The 24860-nt window shown below is 38.1% G+C and overlaps 1 protein-coding gene and 1 long non-coding RNA gene across 4 annotated transcripts in view; one reads left to right on the top strand and one right to left on the bottom strand.

Annotated features, from left to right (window-relative positions):
• Positions 1-24860, top strand: part of CACNA2D1 (calcium voltage-gated channel auxiliary subunit alpha2delta 1) — a 367656-nt gene that overhangs the window by 119235 nt on the left and 223561 nt on the right. The window lies entirely within an intron of this gene.
• On the bottom strand, positions 1413-6905 carry LOC139588727 (uncharacterized). Its single transcript, XR_011678787.1, has 3 exons — positions 6770-6905; positions 5463-5533; positions 1413-1527 (listed from the first exon to the last, which is right to left on the bottom strand). It is a non-coding gene; the product is annotated as an uncharacterized lncRNA (long non-coding RNA).

Raw genomic sequence — 24860 nt, 5'->3', positions numbered from 1 at the left:
TTGTACAAGGTAGGAGAGGTAAGATATATTTTCAGCCAGGAGTTAAGGTGTTGGAAATATTGTGGTGCACATGTGAAAATGTCTGCTGTGTGTTCAGGGTAACACCAGTGGAGCGAGGAAACTGGAATCACAACACCAAAGATTCAAATCCAGTGCCAGGAAAATATCTTGGAAGTAAAATGAGTTCACCTGGAAAACAGTTTCCTCAAGCATGGTTGGGATTTAACATTTCTGTGCATTTTAGCCTCTCTTTAGATCTTTCTTCCCAAAGTGCTGTGAGGCAGGCAAAGGCTATTTATTATCCCATTTACCTGATGGGGTAGTAAGGATGCTTCTAGACACTGCCACCAAGACTGAGCTATTTTTTTTTTCCAATATGAAGCCTCAAATTCTCAAATTTTTCTTTTTTTTAATCTTTTTTTCTCAGATTGAGAATCTGATGACTTTACTATATTTTACCCTGAATGAGGCAGGTATCTCAAAGTACTAGATGCTTTAAAGAACTGCTTTGCCTCAAGTATGACCTTGTAGTGTCCAATTTTGCTTTTTCTTTTGAATAATCACTTTTATTGGAAAGAAGCAGGAAAATATTTTTTTTGTTTAATCTTGCTGAAATCAGGAATAAATGCTTCAGAAGAAAACTGCCAGTGTTTCTTTTATTCTAGAGCAATTTCAGGATGGTGGATATTATTGCAAAAAATATTTCTTTGTTAGTTTCTTCTGTTTGGTGATGGCCTGATCAACTGCTGTAGTGAATTTAGTGAGTCTTTTTAATTTGTCTTTGTGCTTCAGTTCAGTTAATTTTCTTGTTAAGTCTTGTGATGAAAACTTCAGTGTTTAGATAGGTTTGATGGAAGTTAAGGATAAAATTCCTGCTTTAGATACCCAGCTTGAATACATTAGCAAATCAAAACAGCTGCTATTACTCACTGTCTTTAAGGTTTTTAAAATAAATTTTCTTTGTCTTTGCTCTCACATGCTCCTTAAAGCCTATAAATTGTTTTCTAACCTCTTTAAGCTGTAATTACTGTATCAGGAATGAGAACTCTGGAGACCTTTATTTGTATAGGCACTTAATAACCGAGTGTAGCACCAGTAGAAGGATAATTTCAGAGATACTGTCATTTATTCAACACTGTAATTGAATTAATCACTTTCACTTAATCAGAGTCACAGGATGGTTGGGGCTGAAAGGGGCATGTGGAGATCATCCAGATCAACCAAGCCCCTGCTAAAGCAGGTTCACCTAAAGCAGGTTCAACAGGGTTGTGTCCAAGTAGGTTGTTAATATCTCCAGAGGAGGAGACTCCACAGCCTCTCTGGGCAGCCTGTTTCAGTGCTCTGCCACCCTTAGAGAAAAGAAGCTTTTTCCTATGTTCAGGTGAAACTTCTGTGTTTCAGTTTGTGCCTGCTGCCCCTTGTCCTGTGCTGGGATCCACTGAAGCATCTGGACCCATCCTCTTGACACCCCTGAACCTCTTTTCAGCCCTTCCCTCCACTTCAGGTGATCTCATGTGGCTTCAAACTCTGTAGCAAGAGTAGTGGAAAGGATGATTATCAATCTACTGGTGTGTACAAAGTACTTTGTCTTTTATTTATACAAGGTGCCTCTTTATCAGCATTTCTAAATAGTTGTGCCTAGCTGTAACTGTGGAAGCACAAAACATCTCAGCTCAGAAACTGCTTTAGGTCAACTCTGAAATGAAATCTAACATGACAGTGAGCCCTTTAAAATAGTCACTCTATCAGTTACTTCAAATGCCTGCTGTGAAGTGATAGCAATGTTGAGTGCAGGCACAGGGAGAAAAATGTGTCTACAGAAAGGTTTTTGAGCCCATCAGGAAAGGAAAGCCTGTATGCCAATAATAAAATAAGCAGAAAAGAAGCATTCCAAACAAATCACATAATGAAATGTCCATTATATAATTAGCCTGTGTTTCAGGTTTGATGCATTAATTTTATGATGAAACAGCAGTCATAGTTTTCATTCTAAATTCAAAACATTAGGAAATATCTTCTCTGCCTTTTTGATTTGTGTTCGTTTGCAGTTTTTCTCTTTTAAAACAAGTAACCTGAGCTTTGAGAAGTTAATAGTCCTGAAAGTAGATTATATGCTTGTGATAACACTTGACTGTACCTATCCTGGCAAGCAAGACTTAATGCTTGAATAAGTCAGCTTCTGTAGATCTGTAATGGTTATTTTCAGAAATACTATTGAGTGGGCGTTAGAAGCCATGACTTCTCTGCAATGGAAATTTCCATTTACTTAATTTCTAAATAGTTAACTCTGGTATTAATTATTTTTAATTGAAGATTAAGCCAGAAGATTTTCATTTTGCCAAGGAAATAGTATGTTTAAACAAAAGTGGTACTTAGGATGGGAAGTATCTCATGTCTCCTGGTTCTGTTATTGTTGCTTATATAGATATGGTTTTTACAGTGAGTAGTGCTATTACATGTTTAAAAAACACATCTGTCATGGGCTGTCTAAGCTAGACCAGAGACAAAATGGGTTACATATTACAGGCACAATTCTTTCATGAGAAGAAGAGGTTTTAACCTGCAAATACAGCATAATACCTACTCCTGGGTCAATTTCTGCTTTGCTCACTAAGGAAAATGGTGTAAATTGATTTAAATAGGTGCTGGAATTGAAGTGACAAGAGTAATTTATACTACCTGAGGTTCTGTTCCCTCCTTTAAAAGATGAAACACTGTGTCAAAGCCTTTGCAGACTGCTGTAATTGGTCAGGCTGGAGGGATGTTCAGGAAGTTTCCCTGGGTCCTGCAGCTCATTTTGCAGAATCTGTGGGCAGAGTTCTGCAGGACAGCTGGGATATAATTTGCCTTCCACCATGGTCTCTGGACCAAATTCCATTCCAGACTTCACACAAGGTTCAGACTGGTTTTGTTTCTACCACTGTATTATTGAATGTGCTCTTTGCACTCACAATTTACCTTTAGTGCTCAGAAGTGTGTGACCGATTTGAGACACAGAAGTATGTACTTTAAGTCCTTTTTATAGATAATGTTCAGTGGTCCTGAAACACTCACAATTTGCACAAACTGCAGCTAACAATGTTTGATCCACGAGCTATGCTTGTAGCAAACTATACCTCAGTCTTAATATGGGATATCACCATGCCAAAAGAATGGATTTTATCTTGGTTTATATGACCCTCACTATTCAAGCAAATATTTTAGAGCAGTGTAATTTTTTTCTGTTGTAGAATTCTTAGTCAGTGGAAGAAGTCTGGCCAAGGAAATTAACAAACCCCAATTTGTTCTTCTTTTCATTTTTGAAAGAGGAGCACTGATGTGTCACTTGAGCACTCTTTCCTCCAGTGTCTTTCCCAGTAAATTACATAGTTTCTCTTGCATGCCACATGCATCATTAAACATTCTGTGTATCTCCCAATCTTCTCCATCCTAGCATGGAGGAAGCCAGTAATAAGATTACTCCTTGTCACTAAGAATTACTTGCATAGCTATAAGGGAGGAACATTATATGTGCACATGCACCACAGGAGTCAAAGGGTAAGCTGAGTACTACTGAATTAAGGACATCTATCACTACACCCAGTTTTCTCTTACCTCTTCATGTATTCCTGCAATGCTTTTATAGTCAAGAATTTAAATACTAATTCAGGGATCAAAAGAATTGTAGTTAGCAATCAGCACTTAAACAATAAAAGCAATGAGAATGATGTCTGTATAATTGGCACTTAGAAGACTTTCTTCACACAACCTTGAGGAGTCAATGCTTTCTCTTCTGAGCTACCCCTAAATCTTAACTAGAACTCTGAGTTAGAGGAAATAGCTGGCTGGGCTTGCCTGGCCCAGCAGGACGTGAAGGATCCTGCAGACACTCACACCCTTGTATGGCTGTACTCGAGCAGGAGCTGGTGCTCCTCTGTTGTGGGAACACCTGCTGGAGGAGCATCCTGAAACCCCCATGGAAACCTTCTCTTTGCAACTCTGTTTGTCTGTGTTGCTGAATCCTGCCAGTATTCTGCCCTCTGGACTCCTGTTTTGGTGACAGCCCATACTTCAGGCATGCATTCCCAAAAGCAAAATGCAAGATGGTTTAAAGGAGCAAGTGCTGTTGGCTGAGAAGGAGGCTGTATTCTGGATTCATTTTTCTTGCACTGCACCACATCCTTCTTTGTAAGTAGTACCAAAGTACATGTGAACAACACAATGCCCCTCATATGTTAACAATTAGTTAATTATTTTACTTCATTATGTGCTTCTAGACATTAGAAAAGAATTAAAGCTTTGGCAGACAAAGTGGTGAGTACTTACTTTGTAGTGACCTAGATAAGCAAGATATGTCTGGAAATGCTAATAAGCATTTTACCTCTCTGCTCTCTTTCTGCATGGCTGATTTATCATTTAATACAGCACACTGCTATGCAGATATCCTTTCTTTTTATCATCCTGGGTTCCACCTAATAAGCCCTGGCTTTCAGCTAGGCTTGTTAGCACAAGCAGTGTGCAGCATTAAGAGCTGTTCCTGTGTTCAGTTCATCCCCTAGGCTGGGCATGGCTGTTACAGACAGCATCTATTCTGAGTTTGGAATCTATTCAATAGATTCAAATCTATTGAAAAATAGATTTGGAAATAAAACCAGCTCCCTAATCTTGGCAAACCAGTGTCAAGGTTCTAGGTGCCAGAGATGTAATTTTCAGTCCCCCTAATAAATCAAGGTGCTAAAACAGTGAGAGATTAGGGCTGACTAGAGAAGGGTTCCTCAGTTCTTAAATTTATGTTGCACTTTAGGAATTCTTCAACATGAAGAAAGTGATAAAATGTGTAAAAAATGAGCATGTGAAGTTTATTTTCCCTTCTATTCAAGCCCTAAAGGTAGCCAGCTGATAAGGAAATTCAGTCCTCAGGTATATTCACAGTCTCTCAACTGTCTTATTTCTTTATGTACACCATCAAATGGTCTATTTCACCATTTACTTGGTGAAATATTTTGGCAACATAGGTATATCTAAAAGCTTTTTCTCTTTACTATTCAAGTAAAGACATCTGCAGCCAAGAAATAATGCCGAATGAAGTTTTCTAGATTTCTTTCAGAAAAAAAAGGAAACATTTTTGTCTATTTTCTGCTAAGAAAAATAGCTTGAAAGAGAAAGGTGTCTTTCATATAAAATAAAATCATAGGACACTCCCCACAGAGGTGCAAGGTAAAGTGTGAGTTTTCTCTCATGCTGAGAAAAGATGGAGCTTGGCTTCATGTTCAGTGTAAGTGCTTGATTCCTAGTACTAAGTGATGCTATGTGCTTAAGAGGAGTGGAAAGGATTCCCCCGTGCCTTGCCCTGGACTTGTAGGTAGCTGTTAGGCTCCCTTTGGGAATGCAGATGGATTAAAGTACTTGTGAGGATGCTAAAGAAGTATTTAATATCTGATTTTACTCGGGCTTACATGTAAGGTCAGTGCCAAGCTACTAACCATTGCCAAAAGCAAGGTGTTTCCTGATATTTCCAAAAGCTAAACTCGAAGAGCATCTTGACTTCATATGTCTGTAAAAGCAAGGTGGCAACAAATTCCAGGCGACCAAGGCTTAATTTCAGCCCTTTTCTAGGCACTCCCACCTTCCCTGACTCTGTTTCCTTCCCTGTTGAGTTTGACTGTATCTACGTCAGGAAGGATTTCCAAGCCCAAAGTAATTAAGTCTGAAAAGCGTGTTGAGACATTCAGATGGAAAGCACTGTCTAACTGCACTGGCATAATTATACACTGCATAACTGATCCAAGTACCAGAGAAAAGTGGAACACGAAAGAACAGCTAAATTTATCCTGGAAAATGGGTTCAGCAGTTCAGCATTCAGATTTAGATCACTAGAGCAGCCTCACTGCTGTTTAAAGCCTTACAATCAGCTAATTTTGGCTGTTGTAGGACCAGTTACTGTGAAGTGCTTTTTAATGTGTGTTGATTTAGCTATTAATTAAGAGGATTTTTATCATATAATTAACCTATACTATTGTTTTTAGAATGTTCTCTGGATAAAACATTCATTGCTTTATTTTAATTTTTGAACACTTCCTTTCCATTAAATTTACTGTATTTTGTGTTTTATAAGCCATACATAGATCATAGCATTGCTAAAGTATTTTTAGGATATTTAAATGAATAATTTTGCACAATTTTTCACACTGTAATGAAAACTGAGAAAAATAAATCACGTGGTGCTATGCAAAATGTCTCACTGGGCTACAGGTACAGTATTAAATCTCTTAACCTTTTTCATCACCAAGTTAACACAAATACCAGCATAAACTGCCAGTAATGTGATCTGGTATGTAAAATGTCTAATGTGCTACTCTGCAAATTCTGAGAGTTGTGCTTGCACACATTAAGATTTGATTGCTCATATTCATGCATTTGCAATGAGCTGTGTTAGCTGATAGAGGTGGTTTTGTGGTTTTGTGATGCCACGAGCTTAAAAGGCCCAGCAGCCTTTACAACTGTTTTGGGGGTTTTTATAATTTTTTTTTTAAGTGCATATTCCATGTAGTAGAAGAGATTATTTGGGTATGTGTCAGAAATTTATCCTGATGCTGCTGGTGTGCTGCAGTATTGTGCTCATTGAAGTAGTGCTGCAAAGAAACTTTGACTTAAAAAGAGAATTATGAAAACATCCACCCAACCCTGTCCCCAGGAACACACCCAGGACCAAATTTTCATTAGATTAAGTGAGCTAACAGTATTGTCATCAATGTAGATGGTAATTTATATTGGTTTATTTACTGGTTACCTAAAGTGTGAGTATCATATTTTTCCAACTCTTTTCATAGCAGGAGCAAGCAGAAGGGTCTGTCCTCAGCTGGTGGCTCTGTGTCTTGGGGGCAAAGAGCTCTGCCAAGTGACACTGGGGGATAGCCAAGTCAAAATGTCCAGCCTGGGAAAGAAATGAAGCAATGAATGCAGACTGTGCTGCTCAGGATGCTGTCCTGTTGTAGGCTTATGCACAGGGGGGAAAAGCATCCCTCTGTGCAGCTTTAAACTCAGAGTTCTCAGTTCTGCTCCTTAAAATGCACATATTCCTTACTGCTTGCAGTGATTATGAAAAAAAAAAACTATATGCATAATAGCAGTGAAAGTATAATTCAAATTATAATACAGTAATGTAGTTCAGAATTCTTATTAGGGTCCTAAAGCCTAATAGGAATAGAGTATCTGGGTGATGTAGTGATTATTGAGTTTGAAGTGCTAAAATAAATGCTGCTGGGTGAAGAAGGGATAGCTGGACAAGTTTTGTTATTTCACTGGTATGTGCTTGATATCTGAAGGATAAACTCAGAGAAGTGCTACTGCTGCTTACTCATGATGCAGAAATCAGAATTTTCTTTTCCTACCAGATGCAGAGTTATCAGGAATAAATGTTGGAGTTCTTACCAAAAAATTTCTGCATTGAGACTCGGGTAGTAATAAAACCACCTAGAGAAGAGAAAAAATCACAAAATAGAAAAATAATAAAATTGGAAATAAAATTATAAAATAAGATTTTGAAGTTACTCCTGGTGTTTCATAATGGAATAGGAATGAAAAAAATATATAATTCTAGGTTATACATTCATTTTCAACATTATTCATATAATGGATTGTATTTTCAATTTTAGACATGAAGCTGCAATTTAAAATGATAAGTACATTTTACTTTTCAAGAAAAAGGCATTACAGCTGAATTGTTTTAATGAAAAGTTCTAACTGAAACTATGTATTTGAACAAATTGCAAGGCCATATTTCAATTAGAGCACATTGGTAAGCATACTTAAAATGGACGTTAAAAATCAAATACATGGTAATGATTTGGGTTGATTCCACTACTTGCAGAGTGATTGTGTGTATACACGATGCTTTGCTAATGTTATTTTGCAGTGTTACTGCTTGTTTATTTATTACAGTGTTTTATTATTAGTGATTTTGTTATTTCTTAAAGTGATTTGTTTGACTATTTATGATTTTCTTAGCAATTTGAAATGATCTGGTTTTGATCTTTAATTCTCCCTCTCCGGTAGCAGTGTCCAGGCTGCTTTTTCACCCCGCTCCAGCACCAGGAGAGGCAGCTGGCCTGCTGCTAGCTGTGACAGTGTGAGGATGGGGGAGTGTAGCCACAGATTTTCATACAAACTGGGAATGGCTTGGGTTGGGAGGGACTTGAAGCATCTGACACCTTCCACTAGACCAGGTTGCTCAGAGCCTCACCCAACCTGGCTTCGAACACTTCCAGGGATGGAGCATGCACATCTCTGAGCAGCCTGTTTCAGTGCTTCATCAGCCTCTGGTTTTGCTGAAACACCCAGGACCAGAGGTGTTATTTTACCTTTAAAAACTGCTTAATGCAGAAATTTTGGTTTGAGGGGACAGTAAGAGACTTTGTGATTTATTCTGGTTCCATCAGTGAAAGAAAAAGTAGGAGTAGCTCATTGCCATGGCATTCCTGGGAATAAGGGCATGCAGGGGCCGGGGCAGGGAACAGACTATGGACATTCAGTTCTTGCTGTGGGTCTGGCTCATGGCATTTCTATTATTATTAAAAATTTTAATAATAATTATATTTATTGCAATTTTTAAAATTTTGATATATTTTCACTATAATTATTACTATTATTTGTTTCCAATGTCTCCGGCAATTCTGATGGCGTCGCGGGGGCTCCGCGGGGCGCGTCCCGTGGGCGCTGCCGGCAGGGGGTGCTGGCGGAGCGCGGCCCCCGCGCATCTCGGCCCCGCAACCGCGCCCGGCCCCGCATCCCCGGATCCCCGCCCGGCCCCGCATCCCTACCCGGCTCCTCATCCCCGGATCCCCGCCCGGCCCTGCATCCCCGCCCGGCCCCGCATCCCTACCCGGCTCCTCATCCCCGGATCCCCCGCCCGGCCCTGCATCCTTGCCCTGCCCCGCATCCCTACCCGGCCCCGCATCCGTGCCCGGCCCCGCATCCGTGCCCGGCCCCGCATCCCTGCCTGGCCCCGCATTCCCGCATCCCCGCCGGCTCCGCATCCCCGCCGGCCCCGCATCCCCTCCCGGCCTCCCGCGCAGCTTGCCGGAGCGGCTCCGGCGCGGTGAGCGATGCCCGCACCCCGGTGTCAGCTCTGTCATGGGCTGGGTTTTCCCCGGTGTCAGCTCTGTCATGGGCTGGGTTTTCCCCGGTGTCAGCTCTGTCATGGGCTGGGTTTTCCCCGGTGTCAGCTCTGACATGGGCTGGGTTTTCCCCGGTGTCAGCTCTGTCATGGGCTGGGTTTTCCCCGGTGTCAGCTCTGTCATGGGCTGGGTTTTCCCCGGTGTCAGCTCTGTCATGGGCTGGGTTTTCCCCGGTGTCAGCTCTGACATGGGCTGGGTTTTCCCCGGAGGAGCGGCCCGTGCGAGCCGTGCCGGGCCCGTGTGCGCGGTGCCCGCCGGCCCTGCCAAGAGCTCTGCAGGCCGAGCGATGCCAGGCATCGCAGCCGGGAGCATCTCACAGCCCTGCTGGGGCAGGAGCTGCACGCACGGCTCAAATGAAGGCGTTTGCTCAGCTGCAGAAAGTAAAGAGAGCAGATGTTGTAGGAAGGATGAATAAACCAGTGTCACTGGGGACAGTAGGAAGTTGCCTCAGGATACTGCCCGAGTCTGGCTTTTGTCAGGGTTTGGGCTTTTTTTTTTCTTTTGTTTTACTGGGAAGCAGGAAGTTTGAATTTGATTTTAAGCTCTGAAATTGAGCCAGTTGTCAGTCACACACAGAAAGTTTGGACAAGTTACAGGTTTGTGACTAACACATAAGACTGTGAATAATCAGTGGTAGCTGGTGAATCACAGTGGAATGTGCAGCTATGAATAATGTAACCAGGAGATATAATGTAGAGGGGAATAGTAAAAATACTGTAGTCAAAGCTCTACAAAACTCCTACAAAAGCCCTGCAGAAGAGATGGTGTATCTTGATGTAGCAAAGATCAGTGTAGTGGGGAGAGAACTAGGAAAGGATGATATCAGAGAAACTGGTAAAAAATACTCTAAGGAGACCCCTTGTGCTGCAAGTGATGCATTTGAAAGATGAAGTCTGAAGATGGATTCTTGAGACTGTCTATTAAGAAATTATTAGAATAATTAAAGATGGTATGGTGAGCATATTTCAAGGAGCAAATCTGATTAGGTCTGTCTGGTCACTTAATTAATGAACTGCACTTAGCTCACATGATCTGGGATTTTTCTTAATGTTCAAAACTGAGCATCCAGAACCTTTAAAGCACCCTCCTGCAGTCTACATCCTTGATAAGTGTGGCAAGGTTAGACAAGAAAATATTTATTCATAAGTGTCAGAGACAGTTAGGGAACCAGACAATTCTGAGGTTGTTATTGCCAGTCACAGACCCTGAAAAGATTGGCATATGATAATGTGATGGGACAGGTTGGGAGTGACACTGGTTTGAGGTCAGGCCTCTCTGCTGGTGAGAGATGACTCTTCCTCTAGCTTTGTCCTCCAGAATGAGAGTCATTTCTTCCTCTGGGCTTTGTTTTCATTCTTTAGGTACAAATATGTATTTCTAGGTGTGAAGCACCTATGTGAGAAAGACAATTCTGAAAGCAGTATTTTGATCCAAAAGTACAACCTGGAGAAAAAGCCATGATGAAGAAATACTTCAGAAGCTATAATTTCATTTTTTAAAATTTATTTGGATCTTGAAAATAAGGACAGAATAATTCTAAACATATTATTATGTCTTGAGGAATAGGGTTATTAAGCATGTGCTGGGCATGTGTTCCAAAACACTGTTAGCATTTCATAAATTACCACGATATTCTAAATTTTGTATTTCATCTGCATATTTATGATGCACATGCATTTCACTGACTGTGTGCTACAGCCATGGAATGGTTGTTCAGCTCTTGAATTAATTTGTTTTCTGGTTCATGTAATAAGAGGTGTTTGGCTTTCACTCTGAGTCCTCTTTCAACTCAGTCTAAATTTTCTCATAAATTGAAAAGCAATGACTCAGTGTGTCTCAAAAATAAAGCTTTTCCTGGAAAATTCATGGAGAGCTTGGAGTGGAAGGTTTTATATTTTAATGAGATGAATCAGAAACATTTCATTAAGAATCTCTTGTAAAGCATGTTTTGGATAGGAAATTGTCTAAATAATATAAACAGATTTCACTTTGCATTTGAGATTTTTCTATGCTTGATATCATGCACATGAAATGTTAAAAATTGGACTCAGTATTCTGCTGCTAAATCAATGACTGGTCTTAAAAGATGCAATGTAACAAATGGCAGGAAGGATAAAGTTGGCAAAATCAGCATCTGTTATCTGTTAGCTAATCTCATGATTTGTAAAACAAACAGCTACTTAAGTCTTCAATAAAATGTATAAACCCCCTATTAATTAACAGAGACAAATTGTGGTTTGAGGCAAATTTCTATCATTGTTAGCATACTGTGTGAGAACCTGATAGAGCAGAGCAGCCCCTCTGTTGGTGGGAAATAAAGTATATAATCAAAATCAGCCTCAGCAGAGGGCCTTAAACTACAAGAAAATAAGTCCTCAAATAGGAGCTAACAGACAGATTGTTATCCAGAGGCTACAAGGTTCATTATACACAATATTGAGCATGCTGAGAACTACTGGAAAATGCATATAGGCTGGCTGAAATACTAATTATTTTCTTTTTTGTCTATTTACATTTCCTTCCCACTCTGCAGTGCTGTGACTCTAAGGTGACTGAGGATGTCAGTGCAGTTCTGAAATAACCATTTTCTTGCTTCACCACAGAGATCTGACTAATAAAGGGAATTTAAACCATGGGCATTGAAGAGGCCAATGGATTCTCCTGCACAGGCAGAGCTCTATTGCCCAGTGCAGGTTTAGGTCATTGACTCTTCCATCTTCCTTACTTCACCTTTCTTGAGCTTCCTGAGTCCATACTTACTGGAGAAATGCTTCTTTGCATAATTTTTGTCCTATATCTTACAGGTTTCTGAGAACCAAAGCAACAGGTATCTATATTTTATTTCAAAAGTGCTTGCACTTGAGAAGAGCATAAAGGGTTGTGGATGAGAATAATCAACTTACTGCATAAAAAACTAAGGGATCCATATTTTAGGAAAATTAGTGATGTGCTAATTGCAGGATTTCATTGGTCACAACTAAACAGCATTGTGTAGCTTAGCATCACATTCCCACAACAGTTTTACTAGTCAATTCTTTTTAGAATCTCTGATAAAATGCTGCATAAAAGCAAGGGGAAGCCAAAGCAAAGACCAAAGTTACATTTGGAATGTGGCCTTAGCAATGCTTTATGGGAAGGGTATGACAGCTTTTTTTTATCCTATTGGTCTTGACCTTGAATTCATCTCTTTTGATCTGTGTCAAAAACCTTCAGTCAATAAAGCAGGAGGCATTCATTGTTTTGCTGTTTCTCATATTTTTCTCAAATTTGTAAGCCTTCAGGCTTGTGGCAATGATTTAGGAATGCTGAGGTCTGAATTTATTTATGTGACATCATGCTTATAAATTGCTAGTTAACAACTATTACTAGTTGTTCTGGTTTGTGTAGGAATGAGGCAAGGAGGCATAATATGGGTCTTGTTTTTCTGTTTTTCCTGTATTTATTTTGCCTGTTCCTTCCTACCTGGGTGCACAAAAGATAAAACTAATTCCTACTGGAAAAGAGCTGAGCAGAGCTTAAATTCTTCATTGTAAGACAGAATTGCCCCATGTCTTCCTAGCTAAGGTCTTCAGAAAAGAGATTTGTTTCATTTGGGGTTTTTTTGTGCTTCTGGAATTTTTTGCATGGAAAAGATTTTGAGGGCATGAAGACACATACTTTTTGGCCATAATAATTTTTATCAGTATCTTTTCAGTACATTTCACCCCACTGAAGGATGGGTATACAGGGTATGTCTGTTTGATTCTCTCAGTCCAAAATGATATCCTGGAGCAGTCCCACAGCCCATCCCTCAATAGCTTCTCTCTAAGGGTCAAAAGCAGATATGCCAGAAAGGACAGAGAACCAGGAGAGACACAGTGGTACTTCCTCAAAATGCTCTTCTCACCTCCAGCCATTTGCAGTCCAGGAATTTCTGTGATCACAGATGGTTTTAATTGTATTAATAACCTGTATTAATAATTTCTGTGATCACAGATGGTTTTAATTGTATTAATAACCCAGTAGATTTTCCTCCCATGTCTGGTCTGTTCTAAACAGATGTAAACTTTTCATTCTCTCAGTAATCTGTGCAAGTTCTGCAGCCAGTCTGGTGTGTGAAGAAGGGATCCTAATTTCTCTTTCTTTCAAATCATCCCCTTTTAAGCTTGTAGTGGAAAAATGAGAGATCAAACAGTCTGTGGCCATTCTTTCTGTCCCAGCCATATTTTTATAGACTTTGATCATATGTTTAATTAACTGTCTTTTACAGGTTTGTAACAACACATACAAAATTAGGTTTATAACAGCATCCCTAAAGTTATCTTCTGCAAGGTGATAGCTTGCAGTTTTTGAGTGGACTTTCCTTGGTTTCAGTTCATAAGCACACAAACAGAAAAGCTCACTGAAGTGTTATGTGATGTCCAGTTTTAGTTTGAAACCAGCCTTGTGTATGTGTGTCTTTATGAAATGTGTCATTTTTTTCTGTAAGCAATATTGTAAATCACTTTGAAATTAAATATATCATGAGCTGTGCAATCCATATTAAAATAAACAAGATATTTCAATAATAAATATCTGTTTGGAATTAGATCTGGGAGATTATTTGGGAGATGCTTAATGATAAAGTGGGTTTCAGGGGAAATAGGCAGATATGAAAATGAAACTTGTTAAACAAGCCAAGTCCCTAACAGGGGACTTGTTCTCCTTCAACATGGCCACTAATTCATGGGCTGAGCTGTAATTAACAGCCCAGGATTCTTCATCTGATGAAAAGTGATGCTCATCTGTTTGAATATATCTTTGGATAACTGTACTAGTAATGATTACCTCTGAAAATGCATGAGTGAGGGAAAAATAATGGTGTAAGATTTGGATGGAAGGCAGCTGAAACTAAAAACCATGATGCAGGATTTTGAAAACTAATCTCCAGACTAATTACAGAATTTGGTTTAGTGAGGATGAGGGTTACAGTCAAAGCAATATTCAGATCTCATCACCATCATGTGAAGAATGGAGCTTCTCCAGGGTTCTGTATTATGCTTTAGGACACAGCCTGATATAAAGACCCAAAGCTTATCAATGCTGTTCATTTCTTTGCAGTTTATTACCACTTTTATCAATAGGTTCAATATGGCCTTTTCCTTATTTAAAACCTTGTAGCACAACCTTTCCAAAGGATGCACTGAACCTGAACAGTTCTAAAAACACACGGGGTATTTGTGCTAGCCATGTCCCTGACTGTGGCTGAATACTCATGCTGATCACCACAATGCGTGCCACAAGCTAAATTCCCTCAGTTTTGGGGTTATTTCCCATTTTAATATATGATAGCCCAAAGGTTGAAAAACTTCTGGAAGTGGTAATAAGCCTTGCTAGGAGTTCAGGATTCCCTCCCTGCTATGGGAGAGTGTTCCCTGATGATGTTGGAATTTAAGGTTGCCTATGCTGCTCTCATGAAGTTGGATTTGTTGCATACAGTATCCTTGTCTGTCCCTTGCAAGAATAAGGAAGTTTGCAGTGAAAATAAGCTGTAACTGTCAGCAAAAAATCACTCTGTGAGCATTACAGAGCACCTAAGAAACATTTAATGACTTGGCAATTCTAAGCTTTTTGTCATTGTCAAGGAGAATGGGAAAATTAATTTAATTGGGGCAGTATTTCATTTAGAGTTAAGCTTGATAGGCATTTTCTTGTCCCTATGAGTGTATGTTATTTTCTGGGTTTGTGTTTTCCGTGTTTTATCAGCTTTACATCACCTGATCTTACTAAAAAAAACCCCTAAATTTAAGTTCTACCTACTTAGCTTAGATTTCTCTACAAAATTTATTAAGAAATAAAAATAAAAGACTGATGCATGGAAAGGCTAATTAAAAGTCAGCACTTAGGTTTTTTGTTTGTTTGTTTGTTTATAAATCAGCAAGAAATACAATAAACAGTAGGTAAATTTTTGGCCTTGGTAGTAAAGGTAACAACATGGAAAATCTTGACTTCTATAAAGTGAATAAGCAATGTATCTTTTTACAACAGGCTGTAAAGAGTATCAAAAGCCAGAGGACGTTTAGTAACAAATTAAAGAGAAACTGGTATTTTTAATAGGATAGTAAAGGAATAGAAAGAAATAGCTTGGAGACAAAATTTGAAAAAAAATTTGATTTTTCAGAAAATTAAGGATCTTTATTTAGTTTTTAATTATCATAGATAAGCAGTGTGTCTGGTTTTATCATATCTGAATAAAAACCCTGTGGTGAGGGGGAATTTTTTTTATAATGAGTACTTTAGTTACCAAGCCACTATATCAGTTTATGCTTGGTTCTGTTTGCATAATATTTTATGAGTGTCTGATTAAGCCTTTATTAAGCCTATTTCATGAGGCTTAATACATCTGCAGTAGGTTCTGCCTCTGAATTGAGGCTGTTGATGCAGCAGCTATCCTGATTTTCATGTGATTAATTTCATTTGATAAGTAATGTTGGCAGACAAATACATGTGTATTCAAACTGCATAAATAAGTGGTCCTAAGCACTCAAGAATTTTGGTTTTTACAAGGTCATTTTAATCTTAGCTCTTTGCATGGGAAAAAGTCAGTATTAAAGTCTCCCTCTCTCTTCAAAACCCATAAAAGTTGAATAAAAAGATACACACAGAAAATTCCAAACCTGATTCTTCAACAGAGTTGCTTCACAGCAGCTGCTCCACAGTTAACACAAACTGAAGTCACCAGTTTACACCTTTGGGAAAATTGGTTGTTCAGAGAGAAGCTTTTCATTCTGTTCTTCTCTCGTATTGATGGAAAAATAAAAGTAAACTGGACAATAAAATTATGGAAGTAGTGGGATGCTGTGTTATGGTGACTTTGCAGGTACAGGTGCTCACCCTGGTCCTCTTTATTTGATCATGTAGCCTAAAGGCTGAACAATATCATCCTTAGAAGTATCCTGTCAAGAGCAGGCTTTGAAACAAGGGAGATGCTCTTTTGCTGTCAACTGGGCTCAGAGATGGATTAATCATGGTGATTCGCTTCAAAACATAAAAATAAAATACAGGAAAAAAAACTTGGTTGTCTTACCTCTTAACAGCTTCCTCTGCCATAAGGTTTGCAGCCTAGATACAAAAATACGTGGGGCTCACTTGTAGAATAAAGCATCTTCCATACTCACACAGTATTGCCAATTTCTCTACTATTCAATGCTGCTGGAAAACAATTATTCAAAAGAAGAGTTCCATCATAAAACTTGCTGTTAAAGCAACAAATTTATTTACATTTCCCAATCCCACAGCTGGCATGCTGCCTATGGAGCTAGGTATATATGGACAAGGAAAACATGCAGAGGGAAGCTGTGTGGTGGATAAAACAGGTTCTGCTGAAAGCCAGTTCATCTCCATGCTTCTTGAGTTCTGGAACAATGTCTTTAATTACCTTAGGTAATTTCCTCCCCTAGTACTTTAGTTTGGCATTTTGTGCATCATAAACCATGCTGAATGTTCCTGTAGTACTTACACACTGTCCACGTTTCATTAATTTCACATTTATAGTTATTCTCCTATCCATTGCCAAAGTCTGGCTCTGAGTTGCTGTCTAATTAAAATATTTGTGTGTCAAACCATCTGCAGGCATAACATTTGTATTTTTGTATTTGTTTTTTTTGATCCTGACCCTCTCCTGGTCTAACTTGTATCAAAAATAAGGAAATGCATAATTCAGTGGCATACTTAACACAATATTTTGGTGTCAGTTGTGACACTTGAAAATGGGAGAATAGATGCTCACAGGCAAATCAGAAGATATTGCTGTCATGGCTTGAGGCATTACATGGTGACACTGCTGAAAAGGAGGGATTTATAAATCTGAGGAACAAGACATACTCTTACATGGGTTTAACCTGGACTGCCAAGAGAGAACAAGGTTATTGCTCTTATCTGGAATAAATGATACTGAATAAGATAAAAATTGTGATAAAATTGAAAGTAACATTTTTTTCCTAAAGCTGCATCATTTTCATTTAACCATCAGATGAAAAACTGTTGTAAAATCCAAATGATTTTGGCTCTAGCAAGTGTATGCTTAGAAAACTCTTATTGATTTTATATAAATGAGATCTAGATTTGCAGATGGTTTGTAAAATTTATTCTGGCTTTCTTTACTCATGTATACTTCCTTTGTTTTTAAAACTCTTTCCTTAACATCACTTTTAGCAGAAAAAAGGAATGTTCAATACCAAAAAAAAAATTAAAACCTGAAAGTGGTTTTTCTTTGTTTTTGTTTGTGGTTTTTTGTTTTTTTTTTTTTTCTGTTTGTTTGTTTGTTTGTTTTTAATATGAAGCACCACCAATATCTTTTTAGGACTGGTGATCTACCTGGAAGTCAGATTGAAGAAGAATTTCTTGGCACTAATGTTACACAGGTGTCAATGTTTATGTAAATCCGACAAATATTAATATTTTACATATCTCACCAATAATACTTCATTGATTTCATATGACACATTGTTAAGATAAAAAGTCAGTGAATGGCATATGGAGATCTTCCTCTATATATATTTAATAGGCAAAATCTTTTTCAATTGAATATTTTTCAACTTTGATTGTACTCCAAAGCTTCAGATGTTTAAAGTTATTTTAGTCAAATACATCTTTGCCTTTCTAAGAAATGTGGAATAACTTAGGATGCATGGAATTCATGAAGACATCTATTCCAGTCTTGCCTAACCCAGGGATTATGAATATGAAATAGAGATATGGCTACATAAATAATTTTTGTTTTCTCCTGTCAGTCAGATTCCCAGTCCATCATCAGGTGATAATTGATGAAGAATGAAGTGTTAATCTCTTAACAGTCAGATAAATTTATGTCATTCCCAGTGAGCCCCGTGTCTATGTTCAGATCTACAGATTGAAAGGAGATGTAAATGAGGCAGTGGCTTGTTGCAGTGGGAGGAGCTATAAATCTTTGTCTTCCTGCATTTTACTCTCTGTTTATTTGTTGTCCCCATGTCCCTTGTTATTGTATCAAATTAGAAAATTTGACATAGAAGATTCTATTTCCAATATAATTACAGAACTTAAAATTATTTTAAGGTTTCTTTCAATTTTATGCAGACTTGTTAGTTTAAAAGAATATTATATTAATAGTTATATTAATAATTATATTATTATTTGAATAGTTTATTGTTTGGATAACTGATGCACAAGATCTACATTACTAGCAATTAAGAAAATCAACAAAGCTTTGATTTTATATTTAGTTTTCTTTTTTTTAAATCAGTTGTTCTTCTGATTGTTATATAATGAGATATATTATGGATGATTGTATTTTGAAATGGAAATGATTAAATAATGAGGTCATGTATTAATAACTTTCAGAGTGACTGGGAAAATCTAATTCTGTAAGTAATGCATCGGAAAATCAAGTCCAAGGGCAATGTGAAGTGACATGTGTTGAAGTTAAGGTTGTATATGAGGTTATTTTATTATCTTTTATGATACATTTGTTATTCCATTCCAAAATACATGTAGACATACATATCTAAAAGAACCTCTATTCCTAACATTTTTACATACTAGTGTACTTGTGCTGTGTTTACTTCACTAACAACCATGCTAGTGAAGTAAACACAGTAAGTAAACACTTCACAACCATGTTAGTGAAGTAAACACAGTAAGTAAACACTTCACAACCATGTTAGTGAAGTAAACACAGCCAAGGAGTATCAATATCTCCATGTCTAGGAACAGGTAAAAAAACAGTATGAAAAAAGCCAAGGTTGTAACAGAATCTTGTGATAGAAACAATTTCAATATCAGACTGAAATCAGTTTACACCTGTCACTGCTTTAGTGAGACAGAAAGAAGCTTCCAGGAGGGAATAATCAGATTATATCTATTGCTTGCTTTCTCCTTATTAGTTCATCTACAATGTTGCACAGCAGAAGTGTGCTCCCCTCTTTCCCCAGAAAAACCCTTGACACACAAACCTAATACAACGGACAATAAATAAATGTAAGGAAAAAACTATAACTGGAAGATAGAGTATTTTGTATGTGAGCATGCAACTGGTTAGTATCTTGTGTTATCTGAGCTATTTATTTTGTGATCAGGACCATTTTTGAATGTTTAGTGGTGGTCCAGAAAAGTGAAATTGTTTAAGCATGTGACTAATGCTACTCCTATCTACAGAACTCATCATATTTGACAGTTAAATTTTCTATTTGATGCCCTTCTAGGCCTATATGGCAACAGTGTCCATCTCCTGGTTTACCCTCACATTGTACCTACATTTTGTAAAAGCCTTGCATTGAATGCAACACCAGTGCAATCACAAAGCTGTTAATTTCTGCTATGTCCCCTAGGAATTCTGAATTTTCTGAAGCAGAAGTGGATCTCATTTTTCATTGTAAATCTTGGATAATTTTGTCACATTGAGGATGCAGAGCAGTGAGTAGAGCAGATGGCCTTATGATAAATAAATAGTAACAACATGATGGATAACAAGTTGCTCTGAGAAGAATACAGTGTCAGATCTACATAAAGTGTAGTCTGGGGAGCAGGGGCCACACAGGTCCAGCTTTATGGTTCTGTTTCTCCCAAATTGGGTTATAAGTTCCTCCACGTACTAGGGAAAAAAAAAAAAAAAGAAAAAAAAAAGAAGTATTTAAAACCAGTCAGTGGCTCCAGACATTTCCCTCATGCCTTAATCTTTGCCTCTTCAAGATTTGGATCATAGGTGGGAATTTTCAGACTAAACTGTGATGTCCTTTCAAGGATTCTGTTAATGCAGGATTCCTTGCCTACTGCTTTTCTAAAGGAAAAAGGTGTGAAAGGATAGAAGCAGTATCAGTTTGTTGAGAGTTTTTTTCTAGCAACACCATTTGTAGTTAAAATTATTTGAAATTGACTAGTGGAAGAATCCCTTGTTATCTGAAATGTTAATCTTTAATTTCTTCTGTATACTCCAAAAAATTCAAATGGCTTTTATATTTGAAAAAGTCCAACTTCATATGTGTAAATAGTGAAAAATAACTCTTTTTTAATAGGCCTAACATCTGCTGCCCTGCCTGTTTGTACTCCTACAGACAAGCCCTTGCTTCCATGCTTAGTTGCAATTCCCTTGGCATCTCTTTGGTTTGCTGATGCTCTGTAAGTCCATTCTGGTTCCTAAGTATGTTTTGTCTCAGGCCTGGCAGGCTGCTCCTACTTCTCAGTGAAGTTCCTCTGTCTTTTCTGGAGTCTTCATGAGCACTGCTCCATGCTGTTTCTCTCCTGCCTGCTTCTCTTGGTGGTTTGCCATTGGAGAGTGCTCACTGTGAGCACCTCTCCCCCTGAACCTGCTCAGCTGATCCATAGGAGATGCAGTGATCACCTTCCTCTCTGGAGGCTGCATCCCATCAAATTTTGTCAGAGGAGGTTAGGGCACAAAGCCAAGGATTCCCTGCCAGCTGAAGGGAATGTTGAGGTGCTTCTGGAGCTGGTTATGTTGAGGCAAATGGAAATAAATGAGCTGCTGGATTTGGGGATGGCAAGACTTGCTCTGGGGACTGCAGGAAGTTTAGAGATACAACTATTCTCCATTTTCTTTCCTTTTTTCTCTCCCATGCCTTCTTGAAGATACTTGCTGTTTAAACAACCATATTTTTTCAAAGCAGTGCAGATCTGATTGTGATTTTAGGTCCACCAGTGTCGGGTCCGGCTGTCTGTCTCTGCCCCGACACGGGTAGAGTGGTTCTTGGGTGGCACGCGATGCAAAGGACGAGTCTGGACTCTTCAGCTTTTCGGTCTTCAGGTTGTTTATTATTTCTTATTTACAAGATTTTTTGTCTGCCCAACAGAGGTCTGATCTGCAAGCAGACACAGGCATTCTCTGACCACCCACGGGGCGGTCATGTCTTTTTATACTAAAATCTACGTACACAATATTTACTTTTATTTCCTAATGCTTTTCACCCATGTTAGCAAGTGCACTTTCACCATAAACCAATCCCCAAGTGCCAACATCATCACAGGAGATGGAGGACAAGAAGAAGAAAGAAGAAGGACGAGACACGCCCTGATCCCTCCATCTTGTCTCCATAACCCCCCTGTACCAAAAACCTTAAAGTCTATATCTCACCCTCTAAATGTGTCTTTTTTACACCTTTTACTCTAAAGTGATTCTCTTGTCCTCAAACTCTTGTTACTTCTGTGGATGGATCAAAATCAAGCCACCAAACACTCTTGGCAACATTCCAGGATTTCCGAGACCCCCAAGGGTTCTCCTGGCATCTCTGGACATCAGGAACGATGTGCTGAGATCCCACACACCAGTATACATCAAAGGTGTCCAAAAAAGGTAATATTTTCAGCAGGGCAGAACCCAAGCAGGCAAAGTCTAACTCTTATTTTTAGGCATACAGGCCAAGACCTGTAGATGATACCAAATGGTTTGGCTCTGTTGACTTCAGTGAATGTTAGAGTCCATAAACTCCTAAGTGAAATCAATGGAGCCATTGTAGGTTATACACAGGAGAATTCACTCAGCAAGTTTAAATGTGCTCAGTGCCCTTTTACTGCTGAATGTTTAAACCTCCTGTGTGAATTTGTTATCAGACTCCTGCCTCATGCATTTTTCTAAAATGCTTACTGATACAAATTAGGATACAGTGAGGTTAGTGCAGAAATGGGGTTTATTTTCTGGTGCATGCTAACTGCTATGTGATTATTGGATATGTGGTATTACATTTCTGTAGAAAATGCAGTAATTTTATTGACTGAAATCAGCTCTAGAATAATTAAATTCTATTTATTTCCTTTCCTTATTTCCTGTGGTACTGATTTTGCCCCACATATAAATTAGTGATTACTGAAAATTGCCAGTACATTATTTGATAACCTTCCTCCTCCTCTCCTTCAGTTTGGTCACTCAGCTTTTTAAACTTTTCCTGCTTTTTAGTCTGCAGTGTTGAATTATATCTATCTATCCACCCAACCTTCCAGAACTTTTTCCTGTTACCTTGATACTTCAATTGTTCATTGCTGAAATGTTGTTCTTGCTCTTGTTTGGCCTTGCTTGCTTTTGAATTTCCTCCATCATTCACGTTGCTTTTCTTCTCTCTCACAGAAGTACTTTTGTCAGTTTGGGGTACAAAGAAGTATAAAATCCTCTTGGTTGCTCATAGTTCTGGTGATATTTTATTACTAGAACAGAAACAGGGAGTGAAGGCTTGTCGTGACTCCATAGTCCCTTTCAAATGTGACCATCTGCAGAGCTTAGCTAGAAAAACAGCAAAGGAACACTGTGCTGAAAAAGAATTTCAGTAAATTAATTTCTTGATGGAGCAAAAAAAGGACATGAGCCAAAGAGAGAGACTATTCACAGAATAATGAACTTTAGCAATTAAAGTAAATATGGTAGAATATATTGTTATCAGATCATTGACCTTTACAGATCTTTCAAAAATGTCACAAACTTAGAGGAGAAAAAAGAAGGTTTGGTTTACAAAGTATCTCCAGTCAGAATAGTTCTTTAGAGTCCTGTGTTTGACATTCTTAAACCTTGAAAGCTCCTTTAAGAGTATTTTATATGAACTCTGTGAGAGGACTTGGGGAATCTTTTATGAGAGTTTGAAATGGAGCATTTGGGGCTAAATGCAGTCAGAATGTTTCAGTAAATCTGTCTGACAGTCCTGACATTGAGGTTGGTAGTAAGTGGTAATTATGGCATCCTTTTCTTCTTATGAAATAGTAAAATAAGTCTTTCAGTGTTTCTATAAAAATAACAGTTAATGCACTTATAAATTTAAACTCACTTTACAGAAGATATATTTTTGGTTTGCATTTCACTCTGTTACATCTGTGCTCAGATAGGGACCGTGACTTCCCTAGAAGATGAAAGCAATAAGCACTGTATAAGCACTGTAGCAATGAACCCAAAATACTTTACTAAATTCAGAGTAGAGCATGGTACCTGTTCAAAGTTTTTACAGTTCAGTGCAAGAAACAAGCTTGAGAACATTACAAGTCCAGAATGCCATCAATTCCAAAACTTAGGAAACAACAAAGATTAAGAGTAGATTGTGAATTACTCTTCCAAAGAAGTCTTTTGTTTGAATACACTAGAGTGCCTTTATTGTCAGTGGAGTAAGATAAAGCGTGTTTTAATTGCAACTAAAAGCTGCATTTAATTTTTTTTTTATATGGAGAAAAAACTTGTAAGACATTATTTGAAATATCTAAAATATTTGTTTCAAGAGGAGGGGAATATGCTTAAAATAAAGCTCTGCTTTCATGTTACAAACATACAGATATGCACAACTTCATTGACATCTGTCCTCCTCTGCTGTTTTGCTGAGGCTCTCTGTAGCACAATGAATTTCACAAAGAAACATCTTACCAGGGAGAAAGATTGAACATGTTGGAGGAGCAAATGGGAATGATACTAACAATGTCTGAGGGAAGTCAGGTTTTGATTTCTCAGATAAGACATGACTGAGGACACAAATACTAAACCCGAAGAAAGTCCTGTTCATCTGTATGAAATCTGTACATTTCAGATTTTTTTTTAAAATTTGGTACATAGAAGAGGTTACAAGCAAAGGTTACAGGTTTTGTTGAAAATCCAAAGCATGACTTGTTCAGATAAATCCATGAATTAAAGACTAGTTAAATTAATAACAAAAATAATAAGAGTAAACTAATCCATAAAGACTAACCTCTATATAATGGGATATTATCAGAAAAATAATGTACCCATTTTGCCCTTCACACTTCCTTTTGATATTTTGAGTGGAAGAGGTAAATGAATGACCAAAATTTTGAGCCTTTAAAGTCACCTATGCATTAGGATATTGTCAGTTACAAAAAGAAGTGAAAGCATGAATATTTCATATCTCTTTGGCATTCAACCTGTTTTGCATAGATGGCAGCTGGAGGTTCAAAACAGAACATTATTGCTTCACCACTGTCACCATGGTTTAGCAGGTAAATAATGCATGAGCTGAGAAGAGTTGACAAGGCAGACGGTAATGATATATTGGTTCAAGAGTCTCTCACCTCAGAAAGCACCTAGAAATGATTCACATCAGACTTACTATTTATTTCATGTGACTGTTAGAAGAATATTCACAGATACAGTCTGTAATTAACTTAAAGAATTAATAGCTGAAGGATATGGAAGGCAAATAGCCTAGTAAAGTTTCAAAAGAACCATAATGTTAGTATGTATGCAGCAAATTTGTAAATTTTCCAGATTAAAATTGTGGTAAGTGTTAATCTGAACCCTTTGGGGTGCCAAGTCTTGGCTTTATCTCTAGGAAAGCAAAAGTTCTTTCATATCAGTTAGGCAGTGTCTAACTAAGCAGGGAGCATCCTGATCTGTGTTATGCAAAAGCAGAACTGGTAGTCTGTATTATCAGCAGTTTTTGCATTACCTGGCATCTGATTAAAATGAAAAAGAAAAGTAACACTGCACTAGTGTTACTTAGTTCAGCACTAAGTATAAAACCAGTTTCTCAGTAAGAACGTGCTGTCCTAATCTAAAGAAATTAGAATAATGGCTACTGTACAGTGGCTGTAGAGCAGTCAGGGGTCACAAGTTCTACTGACACGCTCATGTTCATCCTGTTTGTCAAAAGTATTAAGATCTATTTGTGGCTTAATTAAAAAACCCAAACAACACAGGCACATCCTATCCCTGTTCATTGCTCACACTCTGCTTAACCCATAAAGGTTAATTTGTCACGCCTAGTGCTTTGTTTC

This window comes from Agelaius tricolor, unplaced genomic scaffold (assembly GCF_023055355.1).
Source record: "Agelaius tricolor isolate 1412-34295 unplaced genomic scaffold, bAgeTri1.0.p SCAF_3, whole genome shotgun sequence".
NCBI classification, from domain to species: Eukaryota; Metazoa; Chordata; class Aves; order Passeriformes; family Icteridae; genus Agelaius; species Agelaius tricolor.
Note: the sequence above shows the minus strand (reverse complement) of the source record. Positions and strands in the feature narration are given on the sequence as shown.